The sequence below is a fragment of the Mirounga angustirostris genome, unplaced genomic scaffold (assembly GCF_029215605.1).
Source record: "Mirounga angustirostris isolate CCGP_5_RB_7025 unplaced genomic scaffold, mMirAng1.0.hap1 SCAF_9, whole genome shotgun sequence".
In the NCBI taxonomy this organism is placed as follows: Eukaryota; Metazoa; Chordata; class Mammalia; order Carnivora; family Phocidae; genus Mirounga; species Mirounga angustirostris.
In genome coordinates this window covers 109073096-109096189 of record NW_026991717.1, presented here as the reverse complement: position 1 = coordinate 109096189, position 23094 = coordinate 109073096, and the positions used below count along the sequence as shown (strand labels likewise).

The following is a 23094-nucleotide window of genomic DNA, read 5'->3' as shown; positions in this document are numbered from 1 at the left end:
TTATACATTCTAAGGCTACAAAGAAATATGTGTTCAACTTTTCAGGTCGGTGCCACAGACCTATAGCTAAGGAATTATCTGTTTCGTGTAGTACACAATTATGTAGCTGCCGAGCTGCAATCCTCAGGAATCATGAATTTATTTAGTAAGTTTATTCACACAAGGCTTTTAAAAAACATAAATAATTTCTCACCATTTTTTCCTTTCAAAAACAGATCAAGGATTTCTACTTGAGATATATCACACACTCAGCTTTTGAAGTTGGCCTGTTTTTCTTGTTTCCCTTTCCAGAATTTGGTTCTTAAATAATTTTTTAAATGAGAATGATCTTTCTTTAACTTAGTAATAAACAAATGGATTCTTAAATGAATTTTTTTTAAAGATTTTATTTATTTATTTGAGAGAGAGAATGAGACAGAGAGAGAGAGCACGAGATGGGGGAGGGTCAGAGGGAGAAGCAGGCTCCCTGCCGAGCAGGGAGCCCGATGCGGGACTCGATCCCGGGACTCCAGGATCATGACCTGAGCCGAAGGCAGTCGCTTAACCAACTGAGTCACCCAGGTGCCCTAAACAAATGGATTCTTAAATGTTATCAGAAGAGGGGGCATCATTGCTAATCTAATGGATGACCACGAATATTCTGCTATCATCTTATATTACTAGTGTCTCTTGAGAAACTGAGGTTAATAAGGGCCCAGACATCAGGGGGCGTGGGGTGGAGAGTTCTGTGGCTTTGTAGTATCTGTGGAGTTTGCCCCACTTAGCACATCTCAATGTCTAAATGCCCACTCTCGAGAAGTGTGGCTGCAGCAGGAAGTGAAATATCTTTGCATCTATATATAAATGAAGCATGCACATCTGGCAATTAAACACCCTTTTCCTGGTGAATCCTGGAAAACAGCATTACACTCTGAAGCAAATACTCAGGAGTTAAGACTGTTCCGTTAAGAATACCAGGCAGTATCAAAGTTGTAACTCTTTTCTACATCTTTGTGTTTTGAATCTCCACTGTCATCCATAATACCTGAGATCACCTGGGCTGATTCCTGGGTGAGACACCGTCCTGGAAACGACCAATGGAGTAAAGGAGATGAAAGCTACAGCGAAGCGTACCACTAAGTGTTATTGAACAATAACCTTGTATCTTTAAGTCAAGAAAATGACATTTTCTTCTGTGAATCTCTCTCGGGTGACTCGGGAGATGCCTTGTCTTTCCTCTTTGGCACCATAGGTTCTAGTGTTTTCTCTGGCCTACTGCATGCCACCCCATCCAGGCTTGCAGTGAGGAAGCCCCTGCTCACCTGGAAAGCGGGGGCCGGACAGGAGGTGCCGGTGGGCTGGTGTGGCAGTTTGCCTGTTGATTACAATCCTTGCACTATGCGAGCACCCTGCGACTGTGGGCTGCGCCGGGTCAGCAGTGCCGGGTCGCCCCGACCACACCAGGTTTGCAGACAGAAACAGAGACGCTGAGCCCGTGGGCTGGGGGCGGGGGCCTCCCAGCGTCTGTTCACGCTGCCTGCCAAGTGAAGTCCGCCCCGGAGCGTGCTTTCTAACACACCAGCGCCGGGGAACAATCTCTCCTTCCCAAACCCGCCGCAACCGGGGCGCAGGGCCGAGGGCGCCCGCCTCGCCCACCCTACGGTCTAAGCGTGTGTTTTAATATATTTTAAAAACCGGAGAGTACACAGTGGGGACGCGGGGCGGGAAAGGCTGGAGGGTTCATTTTCGTGGTCAGGCTCGGTGCTCAGGGCGCACGAATTAGGCCTGAGCTGCGGAGTGAAACCCTTTTCCCGCCGCAGGGAGCTCGCGGTGGCGCGCGGTTAGGGGAGGTGAACGACGATGGGGGCGCTGCGGGCGGCTCGAGCTTCTGGCGTCCCGGGCCCAGGCGGCCAGCCAGGAGGCGGAGGCCGGCAGCGGGAGCCGGGGCGGAGGCCTGGCAGGTGCCCCCCAACGCGGAGGCTGATTGGCAGGTGCGGGAGTGGGTGGGGAAGGCGGGGGCTGGGCCTGGCGCTGCGGGAGGCTGCGGCCCCGCCTCCCCGCCCCCGCCGCGGGACTATCTAGTCCCGGCAGCAGCGATGTCCCCCGGCAGGAATGTCCCTCCTCAGATAATGTTATTTATATCTCTGGGCGGGTCCGCGGCTCGGCAGCACCAGGCGCCCGGCGGCCGCTGTGCTAGGAGCACCGTGCTGCCCTCTTTCCCCTGCGCCCCCGCCCCTGGGCTCGGGGTGGCCGCCGCTACAGCCCCAGCGCAGGTGAGTCCCGGGAGGGCCCAGCGGCCGGCGGGGGCTGGGTGCGGGTGCGGATGCGCGAGGCTGGGGCGCGCGGCGCGAGCGCAGAGGAGGCGCTGGGCCCAGGGGGCTCGTGACGCGCGTAGCCCAGGGGGCCGGGTGGGGGCTTAGCCCCGGGTGCGGGTAGTGGGGCCCGGGAGGCCCTGGCGGCTGCGGCAGCGAACATCCTGGGGCGCGGGAATCCGCGTGGGCTTTGGAGGCACTTGGCGAGTCGGGCGCTCTGCTTTGGAGAGCCGGATTCTGGAGCGTCGCCCCGGGGCTCTGGGAGGGCGGGGGCGGGGGGCGCGGTGCGTGTTCAAGTCCCGGGCCACCTCCTCCAGGACCCCGGCATGGGAGCCAAGGGGATTCTGCCTCCTGCCTGTCGGACCTGCCCTCTCTGCCTCCTGCCGCCGGGCTTCTCAGCCCGGAGCCGCTCAGATTTTCTTCTGGGGAACTTGTCCGCGCGCTCCCCGGGCAGCCCAGCGCCCAGGCAGGGAGGACAGGACAGGTCAGCGAAGGGGGCCTGATCCCCGGACGGTGGGAACGACGCGGAGAGAGTGACCGGGTGCAGACCCGAGGAGGAAAGATCAGAATGCCCGAGGCATACTCCAAGGACCTCCTGCCCTCCTCTCCCAAAGAGTTCTTCAAGCTGCTACGGTCCACTCTACTCTCACCTGCCTCATCAGTTCCTCTTTCTTTAATAACTTGGCCCTGAGAAATAGCAGAAAGTGGGAGAAACAACAGGAGCTTTTTTTTTTTTTTTTTTTTTTTTGAAACAACAGGAGCTTTAAAACCATCCCCAACTCCCACCAACTCGCCCAGACTTCCCGAGGGTGGGGAAGTCGCTGTGGGCTTGAGTACAGTTTCCGTGACAACGAGCCCCAGGTAGGGCCTTGATTTATAGCCTATTAATATCCAAACCACTGTTTTCAGTGAGCAATTAGAGGCGCCAGGAGTTGATGATAACGCGCTAAACTGGCTGAAGGGAAATGAAAATCCACTTATTAGAAAAAATTTTAGATACATCAGATTGGGGGTGGGGGGAGATAGTGACAGGATTTTTGTACCCATAACTTCTGTGAAGAACCTAGGCGGTCACCTCCACGTAGGAGGTAGCAATGCAAAACGCATAGCCTTGAGGTAGCCCTGGTCAGTACTTCAGTTTCTAGGGAAAATGATTCAGGTGGTTCCTGAATGAGAGGAGTCTGCAAATCAAAATTTTTAGGCATTCTCTCTACCGTCCCACTAACCTATCCTTAGCTTCACAAACGGCTCTGAATTTTATTCTAGAATTCCCTCTTTGACCACCCTATGACCCAGGGCAGGTTATTTCTTATTCCAGGGTCAGACTTTTACTCTTCTGCTAGGAGCCCTGGGTTCCAGAAAGTCTTTGAAAACTTTTTTTTAAGTGCAAAATGTTTAAGTGTACTGAATGCCCAACACCCAATACAGCTAGGTTTGTACTTGCCTGGAGGCTTTGGGCTAGTTAGGAAAAGGAATGTTGGGCTCACACTGAAGAAGAGCCTACAGCCTTGAAACCAATGGACTCCTCAGAGGTGGATCATTTATACAGAACTTTATCAAACTCTGAGTAAAGCACAGCTGAAAACCATAAACCCTGCATTATGAAAACATGGCTTTTAGACCCCTTAGCTGTTGCTCTTAGCTTTATCAGTGGCCCAGTCACAAAGACTGGGGATGAGCCAGAGCTGTTAATCCTAAATTCTCAGAAGACTCAGAGTCCGATCGTGGAATTGAAAGCACCCAAAAACTCCCAGGCATCCAGGACGTGTCTTGTAGCACAGGCATATCGAGTTTTCCTGAGTGGCTTATCCAGCTGAGAGCTGGGATACCACCTTTTGCTCTGCTTGTTGCTGCTCCCGAGCATTCTGAAGGTGTCCTCTGGCCAAACACCTGCTAGGTGATTAGCTTTGAGGTGTGTAAAGGTAAGGTGGTAGGTGCACTCCCATGTGGGATCATACCTGATTAACTACAAATGACGATTTTAGTCATGAAAGTTTTGAACTAAAGTCACAATTGGATGGTTCTGCCACAATTCTGGAAACAGACTATTTGGGTAAATAAAAGTAATAATAGCTTTCATTTTTTTCCCATCTTTTATGTACTGGTGCCTGACTGGTTGTGGACAATCTTTGTTGAATGAATGGGAGAACAAACAAATGAATGCTCAGAGGTGCCTTTTTTGTTGTTGTTGTTGTTGTTTTTAATCCTATTGTCACAGTAACTCTGCAACGTAGTTCATATAACCAGCATTTTACAAGTCAGGAAACAGCCTCAAGGAAATTAAATAATTTGCCTCACATCATACACAGCTGATGAGAGGTGGGGCCTGGATTCAAACTCAGCTGTTAGGTACCTACCTGCTTTTTAAGGTTAGACATTCGGCAGGGAATAGAAGAGTACAAGTTGCAAAGATTTGGTTGTAGGATGGTCTATTAGCTTCACGGTCTTTCACTCCCAAGGCCTTGGGTTATAATTCTGCATATATCAGAGAAGTCTTAAAAAATATTGCCTGAAGATGGTATTGAGCACTTCTTTGCTCAGAGGTGTTTAGCCTGGCCCATTATGTTCAGGTCATTCTTTCAAGGACAGAACTATAATTCTGGCAGTAGTCAAAGCATGGATTTTTTTTTTTTTTTAAACAGATTTTCCTTTCAGTCGTGGAAGTGGCCAGGAGGGCTTGATGATGCATGGGGACAGTGTGATAGGACAGAGGATGACTATAAAAAATTCATGAGGCAAACGCTATTGGAGTGGGAAGGGACCTTAGAGGTCACCGAGTCCAGCTTCTGTTTGTGTGGCTGGTTGCTTAAAGGGGAGACCTAAGTGCAGTTTACCTGGTCATCTCGGTACAGATATGGTACGTGCCTTCCATGTTTCTTATCATTCTTGCCCATTTCAGTCCTTTCTCTCTCTCAAGACCAATATTGGGTTTATCTCCTGGTTCTGCCTAACCAAACCACTGAAGTTTTCTTTCCTTTGAGGGAGATTTGTGAGCGGATATTTTTTAATCTTAGTACAATCTTAAAAAAAAAACAGGTTTTGGAGACAGGTGAGAAGACATCAGTGAGCATTAAACTCTAAACTGTTCCATAACTTTCCCATTGCTTGTTAGGCATAGAGATGTATGCATTTTTAAAGTTTTGTTTTTTGTTTTTTTTTTTTTTTGAGACAGAGAGAACGAGAGAGAGCGAGCATATGAGAGGGGGGAGGGTCAGAGGGAGAAGCAGGTTCCTTGCTGAGCAGGGAGCCCGATGCGGGACTCGATCCAGGGACTCCAGGATCATGACCTGAGCCGAAGGTAGTCGCTTAACCAACTGAGCCACCCAGGCGCCCGAGATGTATGCATTTTTATACAATAGGTTTGTACATTACTATCTTTTTTTTTTTTTTAAGATTTATTTATTTGACAGAGAGAGACACAGCGAGAGAGGGAACACAAGCAGGGGGAGTGGGAGAGGGAGAAGCAGGCTCCCCACTGAGCAGGGAGCCCAACGCGGGGCTCGATCCCAGGACCCTGAGGTCATGACCTGAGCCGAAGGCAGACGCTTAACGACTGAGCCACCCAGGCGCCCCATGTACATTACTATCTTGAGATAAATAATTATGTAGCATTTCTGGGGCAGTGGGGAAAGAAAGGACTTTGGGGATTCATTGGGACTGTCAGATACCTGTTTTAATCTAAACCCACTCACCAAATTGCTCTTGAAGTATGTTATTTCAGATTTTAAAAGCAAATGCAAAATTATACTCTCCGTATAAGACTTGAAAGTGTAGGAAACATGACCAGCAGGAAGTTTAAAGTGACATAAAGTACATTTCTTCATTATCCGTAATGGTTTGTTTTTTTTTTTTGTTTTTTTTTTTTAAATAACCTCAGACCTGCAGATTGATGTTTACCAATTGACCTGGGAGGATCAGGAATGCAAATGTGTGGGCTGATGAGAAATTTGATTTTATGATGAGGACTGGCAGGGACTGTTCATGGATATTGGGTTCTGAAACCATATGGATATTACTGGTCAGAAATTGCTGTACAAAGAAGTATTTTATCTTAGAAGTAGTTTGTATTGTTGTTTTTATAGATAGCTCTTTGGTTGCTCCTCTACTTCAGATAAGAGATCTGGGAGGAGGGATAAATGCAGTGATCCGTGGGCCTGAATCACCATGTAGCATTTGCCGGGTTTTCACAAAGAAGCTGCTTGTTTCTGCCAACCCCAAGAGGTGAAGTTCACCTGGTTTTGGAGTTGGAGATGGAGATGGTGATCGAGGGAAGGCATAGGAGGCAGGCAGAATTCACTGTCAGATCTGGCTCCAGCCAATGAATTGTCAACTCCCCTTGGTAAATATTTAGAAAATGTCATAGCATGTTTCCCTTTGTTGCTGTGTTTGTTTCTTAATTCGCAGCCAAGCAATCCAAGTTCTGCCATTTTCATCCAGCCTTAGCTGAATATCAAACCACCAGGGGATCCCCAGCCTTACAGCTCACACAGTTTTAGAGGTGGTCATAGACAGAAAATGCTTCCTCAGTGGAGATTGCTGGCTAGCTTATGACATTCCCAGACCACCTTTCATTTTTCTTTCCTTCTCCTGGGGGCAGGAAATCTTACAAAGCCAGCATCTTCCAACCTCTGTGAGGCCTTCTCAGGCTTTGCTATAATGTTTAATTTCTACACCATACTTGTGCAGAGCTGGACAAGGGTATAATTACAAGGGCAATTAAAACCCATATATCATGTTCCCAATGGGGGCAAAATGGGGCTTCCTTTCTTCCTTTCATGTGAATGCTATAAATTTAGCAAATGAAAAGGTACAGAGCTAGAAAAAAATAGACTTTGCACTGGACTGGGCTCAGATCATCCAGGATAGTTATGAAAAGACTAACAGGGCACCTTGGCAGCTAAAGAACAATAATTGCTTTGAATTATAGTCAATCCAGGAGTTTCCACCATCGTGAAGAGGAACAGAAACTTGAATAATCCTGAAAATGGGTAAGTTGAAAATCATTTCCATTTGTATTAGGGTGTGCCTCATTTGAGAATTCATAGCACTTCCAGTAAAACGAAGCACGCTTTAAAGATATAACTTATGAGGCCTGGAGAGAGGTCCCTAGCTTCATTCTGTCCCTCTGCTTAGTTCCAGCCTGTTTCCGGAAGCCCCTAGGAGTGGTCAGTCAGCGGCATCTTCCAGCATATTTCCTCAGGAGTAGAAAAGTAGGAGAAGCCCCTTCCTAATAGTGCCTCCAAGCCATAAGTCAGAGAAAGAGCTGGAAAGGCCTGAGAGAGTCATCTGAGAAATGTTGAGAGAGAGCAAGCATTGAACACCTACGTGCATTACACCACTCTATGCTGAGGACTCGAAAAAGGATCAGATGGAGACCTGCTGGTCTGGTGGGGAAAGAGTCTTGCAAACAAGCAGTGATTCAACAGGGTGCCTGAGAGAAAGCCCACGGGAGGAAAAGTCTGATTCAGGTTGGGGAGTGCCTAGGGTTTCTCCAACAGAAGAAGGGAGGTTGGGGGAGGGGCTTAGGCACATCGCCCAGACAGATGTGCGTAAAGGGGGATGAAATTAGGGAATGCGGAGCAATTCTGTGTGGCTGGAATGTAGGGCACAGCCCAGGAACGGGCCAAAATATGACTGGAAAGGTGTTTTGGGTTCAGTTTGTGAAGAAGCTTGAACCATTGGAGGTTCAAGTTGAAAATCTGTAAAGATTTTTGAGCAGGGGAGGGACCAGATCAGATCCTTGTTTAGACAAAGTTCACCAGTGGCAGGCAAGGGAAGGTGAACTAGAGATTAGCACAGGACGACAATCACACAGATGATGTATAGTCACTCAGCTTTCAGGATACCTGTGTGTATGCATCATCTGATTTTACAGGGACCACGTGAAGAAGCTTTACGATAGAGAAAACGGGATTAGAAGCAAACAATGCTTTGCCCAAGCTCCCTCTCATAGTTTATGGCAGAACCTGACTTTGACCCAATTTCCTAGTTCCAAGGCTGGGGCTTTGTCCAGATCTTCTCCTCAATGGAATAATTGAATATTCTGGGCCTTCTGGTTGAGACAGTGATTGCTTTCTTTCTTCAGAACTATCAGTCTCAGTTCGTTGGAGAGAGGGAGGAGGAAACTTGTTACGGTATTTACTATTTAAGCACAAAACCTCAAGAGTAGCCCTCCAGCCTGTACACAGATGATGTCCCAATGTATGAATTAATATCAAGCGTGCGTGTGGATTCCCAGTATGCTGTAGATAAGTGATAGGTTTACATACCTGTCAATTGATGTGTTGGCTTTTTCACTCCTTTACCCCAAATTTACTGGGTATTATTATGCTTATGCCTCATTTTGGACTTTGACAACCTCTTTTTGTCCAGTATCTTAGGTGTTTTGATTTGTACTTCAATCTTCAACAAATATTTATTAAGCTTTCATTTATTTGCCAGACATATTCTAGGTCCAGGGGATAGAGGAGTGAAAATGGAAAAAAAAAAAAAAAAAGTTTGATGTCATGGAGCATCCATACTCATTGGGTGAGACAGGAATAAACAATAAAAACAACAAACAGGGGTGCCTGGGTGGCTCAGTTGGTTAAGCGACTGCCTTCGGCTCGGGTCATGATCCCAGGGTCCTGGGATCAAGTCCCACATCGGGCTCCCCTTGCTCTGCAGGGAGCCTGCTTCTCCCTCTGCCTCTGCCTGCCATTCCCCCTGCTTGTGCTTGCTCTCTCTGTCAAATAAATAAATAAAATCTTAAAAAAAAAAGACTATATATTATAATTTGCTGTAAAGAAAAAGCAGTGTGAAGAGAAAGAGAGGCGATTCTACTATTTGAGGTAGGATGGTGGGGAAAGACCTCTCTGATGAGGTTTCATTTGAGCAGAGAGCCAAACCAAGTGAGGGAGGGGAATGCGTGTGTTTGGGGGAAGAGATTTAGATCGAGGGTGAAGGCCCTGAAGTGGGGTCACTGCTATGTCCAAGGAATGGGCAGGAAGCCAGCCTGACTGAAGAGGAGGGACAAGGGGTGAGCGCAGGACGTGACATTGGAGAGGAAATGGGGTCTGGATCATGCAGGCTTTGCAGCCATGCAAGTCTTTGGGTTTTAGCCATGCAATAGGAAGCCACCGGAAGTTGTGGTCAGAGGAGTGATGTGTTCAGATTTGTGTATTAGGAAGATCTCTCTGGCTGTCCTGTAGAAGACTGACTGTAGGGAACAAGAGTGGATACAGGGAGTAGGATGAAAGCTACTCTAGTGGGCCGGGTTAGAGATGATGGACCAGCACGATGGTGGTGGGGTGGGAAATGCAGCTGGCGTCTGGATAGAGTTGAAGATAGAGCTCATGGGATTTGGGGATAGAGGAGGAGAGAAAAAGAATAAGTCATGGATGACTCCGTTGATTTTGGCCTGAGCAACTCTAAGAATGAAAAAGCCATTTACCGAGAAGGGATATATCTTGTCAAATGTACTATGGGCTATTCTTTTTTATTTTTGTTGTTATCAAGGAGTTTATTTGGAATAGATTCAGGCAGACTTTTCATTGAAATACACCTGAAAGAAGGTGTTTTATGGTGAATGACTCAGGACATCTGTTTGTTTTGAAGTAGAGCTTTAGAAGTGCAGTTAGTTCTGTGTACTTTTTACTGTTACTTTTAGGGTATTCTTACAACATCTCTACTATGTGATAGAGATTAAGATATAATACAAACAGGATTGAAATATATTTCACTTTATAAATAGAAATGTTTTGAATGTGTTCTTTACAGCCTAAACATCTTTTAACCCTTCCTGGTTGCCATATTTTAAAAAATTATTTTAAATTATAAAATGAATTCATGCACATGATTAAGAAGGGTATCCACATTGTACAAGGGTATACGATGAAAAGTAAGAGTCTTCCTTCCCCTACCTCCAGTTCTACTCCTAGGAAGTTACCAATGTCAACAGTTTCCTGCATATCCTTCAAGAAAAATTCATTGCATATATAAGCATTTGGCCATATTTTAAAGTCCTAGCTTTAACCTACTAAAAGCACACATTTGGTTTCATTTTTTGTGACTTAGTAGCCCTCAGGCCTGGAGTCCAGCTTTCTGTCAATTAGGGGTCCCCTTCCAAGCCATCCTGCACCCTGTGTTTGTCCTGTAATACTCCTTCTCAAAAACCTCCAGTGGTAGAAGTGGAAATCCAGACTTACAACGTTGACTTTTAAGAGCCATTGTAATCTAGCTCCAATGTCTTTTTCTATCTTTATCTCTTACCAATTCCCATCACAGACCTTTTATTTGAGCCAGGTTTGTCTGCTTCTACTCGTTCAGTCCTGAACATTTCTCCCAGATTTGGAGAGGTTTCCATCAGTCTTCCTGGAACATTCCAGCCCCTAGTGATCTCTCCCTTCTACAGATTTGTTAACGGTCTAGTTACATAACCATAGACTTCATTTATTACTATTATTATTATTTGACTTATGTCTATCTATTACTTGCTCCACTTGTTCTCTTAAAGGCCAGAACTGATTTATGAATTACAGTCACAGGTCTTACATAAAGCCCTGCATAATGCTTTTTCACATAGAAGTTCAGCTAGTAATTTTTGGAATGTGTGCTTTGACAGTCATCCCCTAACAGGGTGGTGCTGGTGCACAGGGATTATATTAAGTAAAAAATCTCAAATGATGGCTGCCAACAAAGTCCTCTCCTTAGTGGGTTACATAGGTGTCCATTCCCAGAAAATGGTAAATGGACTCTGCTCCTTTAGATGTAGACCTTTCTAAGGGGCCTGGTCTCATACTCTTGTCCCCTCTTCAGATGGCACTGCATCTCAATGTCAGAAACAAGGTGTTTTCATTTGCTCCTAAATGACGAGGTATAGTTATTTAATGGACATGGCAACCATGTCATTTTTTAAAAATGTATAACAAAATGTACCATTTTAACTAGCTTTAAGTATTCGGTTCAGTGGGGTAAGTACAGGTACGTTGTTGTGTAGCCACCATCACCATCCATCTCTAGAACTTTTGTCATCTTTTTTTTTTTTTTAAAGATTTTATTTATTTATTCATGAGAGAGAGAGGCAGAGGGAGGAGCAGGCTCCCAAGGAGCAGGGAGCCTGATGCGGGACTCAATCCCGGGATTCCAGGATCATGACCTGAGCCGAAGGCAGACGCTTAACCATCTGAGCCACCCAGGCGCCCCTTTTGTCATCTTCTAAAACTCAAACTCTGTACCCATTAAACATAACTCCCCTCATCGCCCCAGCACCTGGCAATCACCATGTCACTTTCGGTCTCTATGAATTTGACTACTCTAGGTACCTCATATAAATGGAATCATACAGTATTTGTCTTTTTGTGTCTGGCTTATTTCAGCCAGCATAATGTTTTCAGGATTCATCCATGTTGCAGCATGCGTCAGAATTTCCTTTTTAAGGCTGAATAATATTCCATTGTATGTATTTTTCACATTTTATTCATCCATTCATCCATCTACCTGAGTCACTTCCATCCCTTGGCTATTATGAAAAATGGTGCTATGAACATGGATATACAAATCTCTCTTTGATACTCTGCTTTCACTTTTTCCAGGTGTATACTCAGAACTATAGGCTCCAATTTATTGCTGAATCATATGGTAATTCTGTTTTTAATTTTTGAGGAACCAAACCATGCCATTTTAATATTTCTCCCTGGTCCCCAAAGGGAAGGGCAAAATTTATTAACATCCTCACCTTTGGAACCAAACTGAACTTGAGAATTGTTTATTTGAGAACACTGTCTTTGGGGGATAGTTTTTCATCAAAGTTCTTGCATTTGTCCATATACTAGTTTGCCTGTTTTAAAATTGTAGACTTTTAGAGGACAGGTAGGAGATGTTTAATTTGCTTTGTAAAACATGTAATAACCCAAACTCAGGTGGGGAAAGGTGTAAATATTATGTGATGATGTATTTCAACCAAAATATCTCCTTGAGCTGGATGACAAGAGTCTGGGTTGCTTCCAGCTCCTTTTCTCTTGCTGTTTGCCCTTGGGCAAAGAGCTTCCTCTTTCTCTAATATTTTTTTTTTCAGGGATTTGTGTGTGTGTGTGATGGCACCTTAATATTTATTATTATCCTTAAAAATGTCTTTGCAGAGTCCTTGTAATGCCTAAAGTGTTGTCTCCTCTTCATGGCCTTGCCTGACAACCCCTCTCCCTCCCAGGTCCTGGAGTAGCACAGGACCCTTTCTCCTGCATGGTTTTTGCAGTACCTTTCTTGCTCCTTTCTCAGGGGATGGATCATCTTGTCTTGAAATTGTCAACTTGCCTTCTACATCATTAGGCTATGCTTCTTATGATGGAGAGCTAGGTCTCTCTCTCTCTCTCTTTTTTTTTTTTTTTTAATTCCCAGCACCTAGAGTCATGCTTGGTATACAGCCCCCCAAATAGCTATTGATTAAAAAATTAACAAGTGAATGTTTGAAATTATATATGATTGAGATATATATATATGTATAGTGGAAATGAATATTATTATAATGAGTTATAATAATAAGTCAACATTTATAAGTCTCTCAGCAGAGAGAGAGATGCTGAGAGCTTTTATATGTGTTTGTCATTTCTGTTGTTATCCTAATATGACAGATGAAAAATATCAGGCTTAAAGAAGTTTATTTACCCAGAATTATACACTGAGAAGATCAAAGCGGAACTTGAGACCTAATGTATTTATTCTAGAGTGCTTGCTTAGAATCACTGTGCCCACCATATTTGGGGGGAGGTCAATATTCCATGGCTCTTAATTCTAAGAGTTTCTTTTTTTCTTTTATCTTGCATCTATAATGGCCTGAAATTAAAGAGGTAATTAGTTGTATACCTTTATATGTTGCTTTATATTTGCAATGATTTAACCTAATAGGCTTGAATTCCCCTTATTAGCTTTTAATTAATAATTAATGTTCTGAATCCTATTTCCAACATAGTTCTTTGACATCTGAGGATGAAGATGCTAATTAGTACTGTACAATATACCCAGTCATAAGACAGCTCTCCGTAACTGTGCTAAAATTGCTTCAAAAGAGGTCTGATATTGTCAAATGAGGTAGCCCCCTTCCGGACCCAGGTCCCAAGTTCTCTGCAATATTGGACTTTGTTAACCACTCTTGCTTTGAAAGTAAGCCCTCCCTTACTCCTGGGATCCAGGCTCTCCTTCTTCTCCTCCCAGTTTGCTTACAGTGCAGGCTGGCTTGCTTTCTCTTTCTTTCTTGCCTTCTCTTTTCTTTCTTTTTTGTTCCTTCTTCTCTACCAGCTTTTCATTGTTGGGGTTGCCAGTGTGTCTAAATCCTCATCTCTAGCCCCAATCTCTGCCTTCATTTGGTTGTAACAAGATGTGTCAAACTCCTTATGTAGCAGTAGGACCTCTCAGCTCCCCCCTTCACGCAAACGTGCTCTTCTACCTGTTTTCATAGCCAGGTTCCTGTTGTTGCCATCGTCCCAAGTACGAGTGTCAGCAACTTTTTTGGGTTTTCTTCGTTTCACGCTTGTGCATCTAGTTGGCTGCCTGTTCATTTTTCCTCCAAAATTTTCAAACTAGTTTCTTTCTTTCAATTTTCACTGTCTCATGTTTGAATAATTGGCCTTTAGTCTCTCTCTCTCTCTATCCCATCTTACACCCTGATCTCCGAATTTTTTTTTTTAAGATTTTATTTATTTATTTGAGACAGAGAGAATGAGAGAGAGCATGAGAGGGAGGAGGGTCAGAGGGAGAAGCAGATTCCCTGCCGAGCAGGGAGCCCGATGCGGGACTCGATCCCGGGACTCCAGGATCATGACCTGAGCCAAAGGCAGTTGCTTAACCAGCTGAGCCACCCAGGCGCCCCTCAGAATTATTTTTAAAAACATGATTGTGAGTCATTCAACTACTTTAAAACCTCATTGGTTCCCTGTTGCCCCAAAATAAAGTTTAAACAGGCAGGCAGTCTGTTCCAGCATCCCTCCTGGCTTCATTCCCTTTCTATTTACTTTACATTGGATGTTTGTGACTGTGTCAGCTCAGGGTGCGTTTTCACATCCGTGAGTTTACTTCTCTGTTTTCTGGTCCTGCAGTGTCTTTCTCTCTTTCTGTAGCTGTGAACTCTTATGTATCTTTTAAGGCCCCACTCGAACAGTACCCCTCTGGTGCTTCCCCTTGTTCCCTAATGCACCAAGACATCCACTCACTCCTGTGAGCCCTCAAGCTGTCACTTTTCACGTCGTACCCTGGTTGGGTTGGTTGTGTACAGGTCTGACTCTCCTCTGGATTATGGGTTCCTTGAAGAAGGGACATTTCTCTGGTGCCTCTATGCTCACTGGTGCCCGACAGCCTCTGGCTCACATGCGGTGCTCAAGAAATGCGGATTGAATTGAGTGACAGGGCAAGTTTCAAGAATGTTCACCACTGAAAATAATCCCCGAAATGGTGATCTACATAGCAGATTATGAAGAAGGGTTAACAGATGTCGCTCAGTGTTGATGGCACAGGGGTAAGGAGTGAAGAGGAATGTTTTAGACCTGGGTGGAGGCTGTCTTCCCACCTCTGTATTCTACAATTGCTTTCCACTTATCGGACACAGAAGTAACAGCTGATTTTTAACTTACATCATCAGAATATGTCTATTGCTAGAAAAATTTAGTTATTCATCCAGAATACAGTCACTCCCACCTCATTTTTTAGCAAATGTTTGAGTCTGACCCTCAGAAAACAGCTATGAAAGGCTCTTTGAGTGGGTGTTTCAGACTGATATACACAAGATTTGTTTTATAATGGTGAAGAGTTAAGAAAAACATTTCAGAAAAGAGACCAGAAGTTCCCATATAGAGGTTTGGTTTTTTTTGTTTTTGTTTTTTTTCTGGGTGCACATAACCTTTTTTGTTTGCTGTCATTAAGGTATGTCAGAGTAGAAAGTATCTTGTAAAATATTATAGCACTATTAGTTGGTTTGTTCTGCCCTCATTTTTGCCTTACCCAGACAAAAAGTGAGTTTCACCAATGGACAGACTCACCAGAATACTGCTTGCTCAGGCCTTTGAGAGCATTTTTGTTTCTTTTAACAAAACTCTCTGTCATGGACACACTCCCACTACAGTCCAACTGCTCTCTTCTTCTACTGTGTTCTGTGCCCAGCGATTGATAGGAGGTGGGTTTTAGCTTCCAGAGGCAGTGAGTGGAGCTGCTAGGTTTTTATAAATACTTAGGTGGGTCTGAGATGAACTGATGAACGGAAGGCCTTCAGGAGGTCTTAGGAAGATATGTCCAGGATAAAGAAGGGCAAAGGACAAAGTTAGGCCTTGTGCAGGGGACCTGAAGGTAGAGAGATAAAGGAAGGGGTTCAGCCAAGACAACTGAAGGTCCTAGTGAGTTCTAAGGGGCACAGTGAAGCCAGTGGTAAGCAGGCAACAGTGAGCAAACTTGACCCAGAGGTGACAGCAAGAGTGGGGTCAATAAATAGCAGCTTCTAGAAGCTCTAGGATGGCACAGATGCTGGTGATCATTATCCCGTCTCACAGATTACTAGGTGCCATAGCAAAGGTTACCAGCAGGCTGACTACTAGTTAGTAGCCCAGCTGCACACTTTTTGAATGAGCCATCTTTTTCATTTTGGGGGATGGTTTACTTTGGAGTATTTTAGCCATGCTTGGGTCTTGGTTTTGCACATTCCAAATCTAGGCTACTGCTTGTAGGGTCGGTGGGTCAGGCTCTGCCTCTCTTTGCGAGGTGCTGTGTGCATTCCGTATGTGCTTTCTGCAGCCATTGAGAAATCTTGTTGCCCAGACATCAGGCAGGAGGGTCCCTCACAGTGTGACGTTATCAGAAGAATGGAAGGTGTTTACACACACACAGAATGAGATTCTATAGTAGAACCAAAGTAAGCTGCCCTGGAGGAGGAAGTCAGTGCCCTCTACAAGACGGAGACTCATACCTGTGAGGACAAATGAGGTTGTTTGCCTTCAAAGCTGAGTGAAGTCACTTTGCCCAGAAGACTGGAAAAACACTCGCCAGGCGGGTTGCTAGATGAGCTGGGTGGGTGCGTGGTAGAGCAGGTAACTCAGTACCATGCCCTCAATGTAGCAACTCCATCATCAGCCTCGGTTTAGCTGCTCTCCCTGCTTCTGACCCAGAAAACGCTCAGAAAATGACTGCAGTGAAATGCATCTTCAAGGTGAAGCTGCTGGCCCAGGTGGGGGAGGGGTGTGGAGTCCATCCCAGGGGTTCGATACTTACTTCCTAAGTGTGCTGGGAGTGAGCTCTGTTTATGCTCTGACCCAGAGGAAGTCACTTTACATACCAGCAGAGTGCCTTCTGCTTGTTTTGCATAAGCCTTGTGCCCCCTCTGCTCTGCAGAAGAGGCACGAATGAACTGGGAGCTATAAAACTCCTGGCTTCATAATTCTTGGCAAACAGCAGAGTCTAGTGAGCAGTGGATTTGGTCAGTAAATGATCATTATAGTATATACTTGGTTTCTCTGCCTGTAAAATGGTGGAAATGCTTTCTCATTGAAATGTGAAGGAGGTCAAAACAAAATCGTTTATGTATTTTCCTTTGCAAAAACCTGATCCTTAAAGCATCAAAACATCTCAGACAGAGATGTTCTATGGGTAAAATGTACTCAGAGGACCTTGCAGACATCATCTAATAACCTAGACATCTTCTCCGAAGAGTGCCTGGTTCAACGCCCCTATTTTACCAGTAAGGGAGATCTGCAGAAGGGAGGTGATTTGCCTGAGGCTGGGAAGTTAGCTAACGTGGGACTCTAACAGAGCCCAGATCTCTGGGTCCGTGGCCCAGTCCTTCTTCCCTCCCTGCCTCTCCCCTCCTTCTCCTCCTTCTCCAGCAGATTTTAAAAACTGGTTTTAAATAATTTTAACATGAATGCATACTCATGGTAAAAATTATTCAAACAGTGCAGAAGAGTATAAATGGCATTCCTAGACCCATTACTAGAGGTAACCACTGTTAACAATTTCTCATATATCCTTCTAGAGATTCTCTAGGCACATACAGACATACATGCATAGAGGAACGTAAGTGTGTAGGTGTATATATGTGTTACATATGTTACATATACACATCCACATGCATATATATATGCATGTATGTTATGGTAGTTCATGTTTCATTCTGTACTGCAACTTGCCCTTTTCACCTAATAATGAAACACTTTGGGCATTTTTCTACATCGGGACATAGAGATTGATCTCTTTCATTTTTAATAGCTGCGTAGTATCTTATGCTACTATTTCTCCATGATGACTTTAGGATATATAAGCAGCACCGTGAAGTTTGCGTCCTGAATTCATAATGCTGATGTAAGGATCTCTATTTTATGTGACTATCCAGGAAGGGGGATGACTGCTGACTAGATCACTTGGTTTGTGAAGCCTGAGACCCTGCTTCTGGGTCCTGCTGCTACTTACTTACAGGTGCCTGTCAGATACTGGTTGCCATGCCGGGGACTTCAAACGCCTTAACGCATTTCATTCTCCCAACAGTCCACTGAGTTAGGTGTGCTTTCCTTTTTACCGGTGAGGAGGTTGAGGCTAGTTAAGCCACCTTTGCTTAAGGGTCACATGGTCAATTAAGTCCAGACTTCAGATTGAGGCCACTTGACCCCAGGGTCTTTTTCTCACTGTCTGAAATCTAGGACATGAGGAAGAATGGTTATGGTGGGTTTGAAGCTCAGGATTTTTCATAGCTTCCTAAGTTTGTTGGTTTAGACCTGGCTAAGTGTCTCCTCCATACACAGCAATGACACGGAGGGCCAAGTAGTGGCGGAGCAGAAACAGAGTGATGCGGGGAGGAGGGACAAGAGTTGGCCGCTCTCCGGGAGGCATTGTTGTCTGTTTTGTGCTAGGCTGTGTGGCAAGCGCAGAGGAGACCGACTACAACACAGCTCTCTGCTCTTGAGAGGCTTATGATTTCGCAGTGGGGACAGACACACGAGACTGAGTGTAGTGCAAGGCAGAGTGAGGCAGGTGCCCCATGGGGCTGCAAACTGCTGCAGGGTCTCTGGGAAGCTCAAACTGGTTTGAGCCGGGGATCCTGGGAAGGCAACCTTCACAGAGGAGCGGCCATCTGAACTGATCCTTGAGACAAGGATGTTTTTCACTGGCCAAGCTGGGGAGAGGGCATTCCATGGGGCAGATAGGGCATGTGGGATAGGAGTCTGGTGTGGCTGCAGCAGATGAATGAGAGTATATAGTGGTGGAGAGGACCAAGAGGTAGGTTGGAGGTAGGTTGTAGCAGGCCTTGAATGCCAGAGAAAGAGCTTATAGTTTATAGGTCAGGTCCTGCGGGCACTATCAAAATTTTTGAATAGGGGAATGATGTGCTGTCAGGTGTGTTTTAGGATATCCTGCCAAAATACAATGAAAGGCTCAAGAAGATCTATACCAGGGCAGTGGAAATGGAAGGGAGGAGGTTAATCCAAGTGATTCAGAGAAGTCAGAGTATCTAGACTTTCTGTCTGAGGTAGGACTGACCCATTGTCATTTTTCATGGACCCTACCACATAAAGGACCAAACATATTAAAAGTATCAGTATCTCATGTTAAATATAATGTTTTTGCCATCAAAAGTATTTGAAGGGATTTTGGAATTATTCTTAATTTTGAGTTTATAGCCTTAATTGGCACCTTTTTTTTTTTTCAAGTCTTAAAGCATTTTGAAGGTCCTTAAAAGTCACTTGTAGGTGCATTGTGCCCAGTGGCACTGAAGTGGGGGGAAGAGAGCTGTTGAATATGACTTACAGTTTTCCAGCTCAGGTATCTGGGAGGTTGGCGGTTGCTAATTTACTGAGATTTAAGTCTTAAAAGAAGGAGCAACTCTGAGGGTGGGGAGGGGGTACAAAGAAGGAGTTCAGTGTTGACTAGGTCAAGTGGGAGGGGTCAGTGGTGCTACTTAGCTGATGTGGAGCCCGGGAGGGGCTGGGCACGGGGGGTGTCGATCTGACAGCCTCAGTCCGCACAGAAAGGAGAGAGGATGGGATGAGGGAAGAGAACAAACTTTAACTTGGGGGAATCCTACATTGAGGGTATGGTTGGAGGTAGAGGATCTACAGAATGATTGTGATGTAACAACATACTGTGGGTGAAGAACCAAGAGAATCCAAAGCCATGGGAATCCAGCTGCAAGAAAAGGATGGTCAATAGCATCTAACGTGGGAGAAGGATGACCGGAAAGGATCAAAGGAGGCTGTTAGCCTTGTAAGAGACTCAAGTGACCCTCAAGAAAGCAATTTTAGTGGAGAGTCAAACTCAATTATCAGGAATTAGAGTGAAGCCATGGTGAGGAGGAGAAAGCAGTGAATTCAGAGCTTGTCTGAGAACTTGATGGGAAAAGGATGGTTTGAGACAGGTCAAGGGAAGTTTTATGTGATGGAGAGCTGAGTTTTGGGGCTGAGCGGGTGAGGAGCCCTTGGAATGGAAGTTGGCATGAGAAGGCAACAAGGGGTAAGAGAGGATTGGTGGTTGATGGAAGTCTCTGGGAGGCTGGAAAGCATCAGGTGGCAGGGGAGCCAATCAGCACAGTCATGCCTGTGTGCTGATGAAGAGTTGTCACAACCTACCGCATTCAGGCACCATGATAGGTGGCACAGTGGCGTCCCGCACTTCTGTGGGTCTCAGGGTGACTCTGCGCTCCTCAAGGATGGGGATTTTATGTTAACTGTTCTCTGTGCCTTGAATAGTGCCTGGCACAGAGGATGATGCATCAGTGCATATTTGTCAAGACACTGGCAGATTTCCCACACCTGTCCTGCAACATCCTGAGGCAGGCTCCATCCTTTCTCTCTTCCTTTTTAATGGGACGTAGGTATGTGACAGGCAGGTAAGTTTGGAAGCGGTTATAAAGCAAACATTCTTGCCTTCACACTGCAAAAGTGTGCATGCAGCCACCAGCATGCTCCTCCCCTTTTCTCTGTGCCCTGCCATCTCAGGTCCTGTTTCTCTGGAAAATGTGGACAAGTAAGTTTGTATTAGGACTCCTCGGCCTCTCAGTGCCCAATTCTGGGGCACTTGGGCTTTCTGTAGAAGGAGAGAAAGAATATATGATGATCCTTTAGGGGAAACAAAGGGGCTCATTCAATGAACTGGTGAAAGATGAGTCTCCTTGTTGAAGGCGATAAGAGAGGATCTTGTTTCCTGAAAGCTCTCTGGGTGTGAATGTACTTTCTTCCCTTGGTTCATGTCACTGGGAGATTTCCTTCATGCCCAGTGAATGAGAGGGCTCTTTGCTAGGAAGTCCAGCTCCTGTCATTCCAAACTGTATTTTTGGGAAGGGTAGAAGCCCAAGGATCAGGCCATAGTTGTAATTATCTTAGATTCTAGCCATATGAAGTATTTTAATGAGCAGGAAGTATCTGACTTATGTTTTTGGCAATTGTACCTTTTGTCATTGAGATGAGATGGGAGAGTTACTCAGTCTTTTCAGAGACACTTAAATTTTTTCTTTTTTCCTATTTTCAAATGTAATACAAAGCTTAACTAACGTAAAATTTTGCAGAAATACAGACCGTAGAAAATGAAAGTTCTTTATCACCTCCCTTCATTATTCCCTAGATAATCATTCACTACAATTCGATGCATATTCTTTCAACTTTAAAAAAATACGTATATTAATAAAACATGCGATTGCTCTTTATTTTTCAGAAAAAGATTTATGCTATGAATACTATTTAATAACTTGTTTTACTCGTCAATACACAAGGTCATCTTTCCACACATACACACTTGTAGATTTTCCTCATTCAAAATTGTTCCACTGTATGGAAGAATCATACTTTATTTAACCAATTTTTAAGTGATGCTAAATTAGATTGGTTTGTGTGTCTGTGTATCTTTGCTCTACCCAATAATATGAAGCCAGTTTTAAACTGCTAGGGTAGATGGTGTGTTCAAGCTAAGGGAGCTAGTAAAATGAGGTCAAGTTTGTTGGGAAATGGAAAGCTGACCTCCATGACTCCCTCCATTCTCTCCTGACAGGATGGGGAAAGACCTCTCCTGTAGCCCAGAGAAGTCCCCTGTGCCTTCTCCCAAGCCGCATCCAGGCACCAACCTTTTGTTATGAAGCATACTTAGACCAAATTACACTGCCATTTTGTTTTGTTTTCTGCCTTTTCCTTTCTCTCGCTCCTTCCTTCCTTCCTTCCTTCCTTCCTTCCTTCCTTCCTTCCTTCCTTCCTTCCTTTTACTAACTTGGTGTCCAGTTGCAGCTTCCCCTCTAGTTCTCATTTCCAGTCACCTCTGACTGTTCCTGCTCGACAAGCCTTCCCCTCCCCCAGTAGGGCCTCCCACAGCTCCCGACTTTGATCTCATTTTATCCCCTGCTCAAGTTTCCAGTTTCTCTAGATGGTGCCCTTGTTAACATCTGCTGGCTTCCGCTGTAGTCTCATCTGCAAAATATATCTGCTTCCCCAAATCACTTACCCTACCTTTTAAAGGATTTAAATACAAACCAAGCTTAATACAGCTGCCCCTTTGCCTTATGTTACCTGGTACTTACCCTCACCCTCTGTTCACAGTAAATTTCCATTCCTTGCCAGGAGACTTCATTTCTAGTGGAAACTCCTGCCCTGTGGTGTGGCAGAGAGACACCTGCTTTGGCTACAGCCAGACCTGGCTTCGTAGCTGTGTGACCTCAGCAGATAATTTCATCTTTTAGATCTTCATTTTCTTCATCAGTAAGATGCGGAATAGTGATACCCACCTTGCAGATAGGATTGTGCCATGGACTGGACAAAAGTATATGTCACATGTCTGGCACATGGTAGGTGAGCAAAAATGAGAGGTACTCTTGTCATTATAGCTTGGTTTCTCTTTAGCTAACTTGTTCATTTTTAGCTACTCTCATACGTTATAAGGGGTCAAAGAATCAATACATCAAATGTCCTATTAGAAGGGAATCCTATAATGATGTAAAATTTTGAACATAGTATTTTTGCCAATTGATGTCTCTTATTCTTGGCAATAGTAAATAAAATAATAAACATAAATTTAGGCCAAACTTTAGGTGTCTCCTTGAAGTCCCTCGTGCTAGAAATAATTTATATTTTCCAGAGAAAACCTGTTTTTATTTATGCCAAATGGCTCTTAGAATCTGGATTCTTTTTTTCTCTGAGGTCTAGCAACTAAGTTGAGGGAAACTCTTTGTAGTTTGATCATTGCCACAAACGTGCAGCAAAGGGTTTCTAAGCAGAGACTTTCCTCCATTCATTTGTGAGTTTGTCATAGATTGTAATGGTGGTGGTTTTCTGGTTTTCTCTGAAATCTGTGTACCCCGGTTCCCTGCAGAAGGCATGCTGCATTTTTGGGTTTCATACTCAGCATTCTGGAGTTACTTGTGTGGAGTCTAGCCTTCGTTTACTGGTTTCTGGTGCCAATCCCTCAAGGTGATGTACTGGACCATATAGACAAATGATAAGGAAATTAGAACATGGACTCAAATTTTCTTTGAGTCCCAAAGGGAAACGAAGAACTTTGTTCCCCGCACACAGAAGTGGTGAACTTGTCCAGGATCCCACAGCATATCAACAACTGCTGCCCCTTGCTTTTCATCTCTTACGCCTTGTGGCCTCTCAACAGTGGGCTCTCCCATACTTGGGGCCATCTTTCCCTCCTCTGTGCCCACAAGGGAACACATTCTTGAGGACTCCTGCCCTTTAGGCAGAGCCCTCTCTTCGAAGGCATTTTGAACTCCTGTATGAACAGGTATAAACACTAGGAACCTTCTATCACCCTGGATCGAGGGATTAGAAAACCAAAGGCATTCTCTTTGCAAAGTTTGCTCCTTCTAATCCTTTTGGGG

At 44.8% G+C, this 23094-nt stretch overlaps 1 protein-coding gene across 3 annotated transcripts in view; it reads left to right on the top strand.

Annotated features, from left to right (window-relative positions):
* Positions 1–2074: 2074 nt before the first annotated feature.
* SPTB (spectrin beta, erythrocytic) overlaps positions 2075–23094 on the top strand; it is a 123058-nt gene continuing 102038 nt past the window's right edge. For all 3 annotated transcript variants that reach the window (XM_045901036.3, XM_045901035.3, XM_045901037.3), the window contains exon 1: positions 2075–2252. The gene's annotated coding sequence lies outside the window, so the exon portion shown is untranslated. The remainder of the gene's footprint in view (positions 2253–23094) is intronic.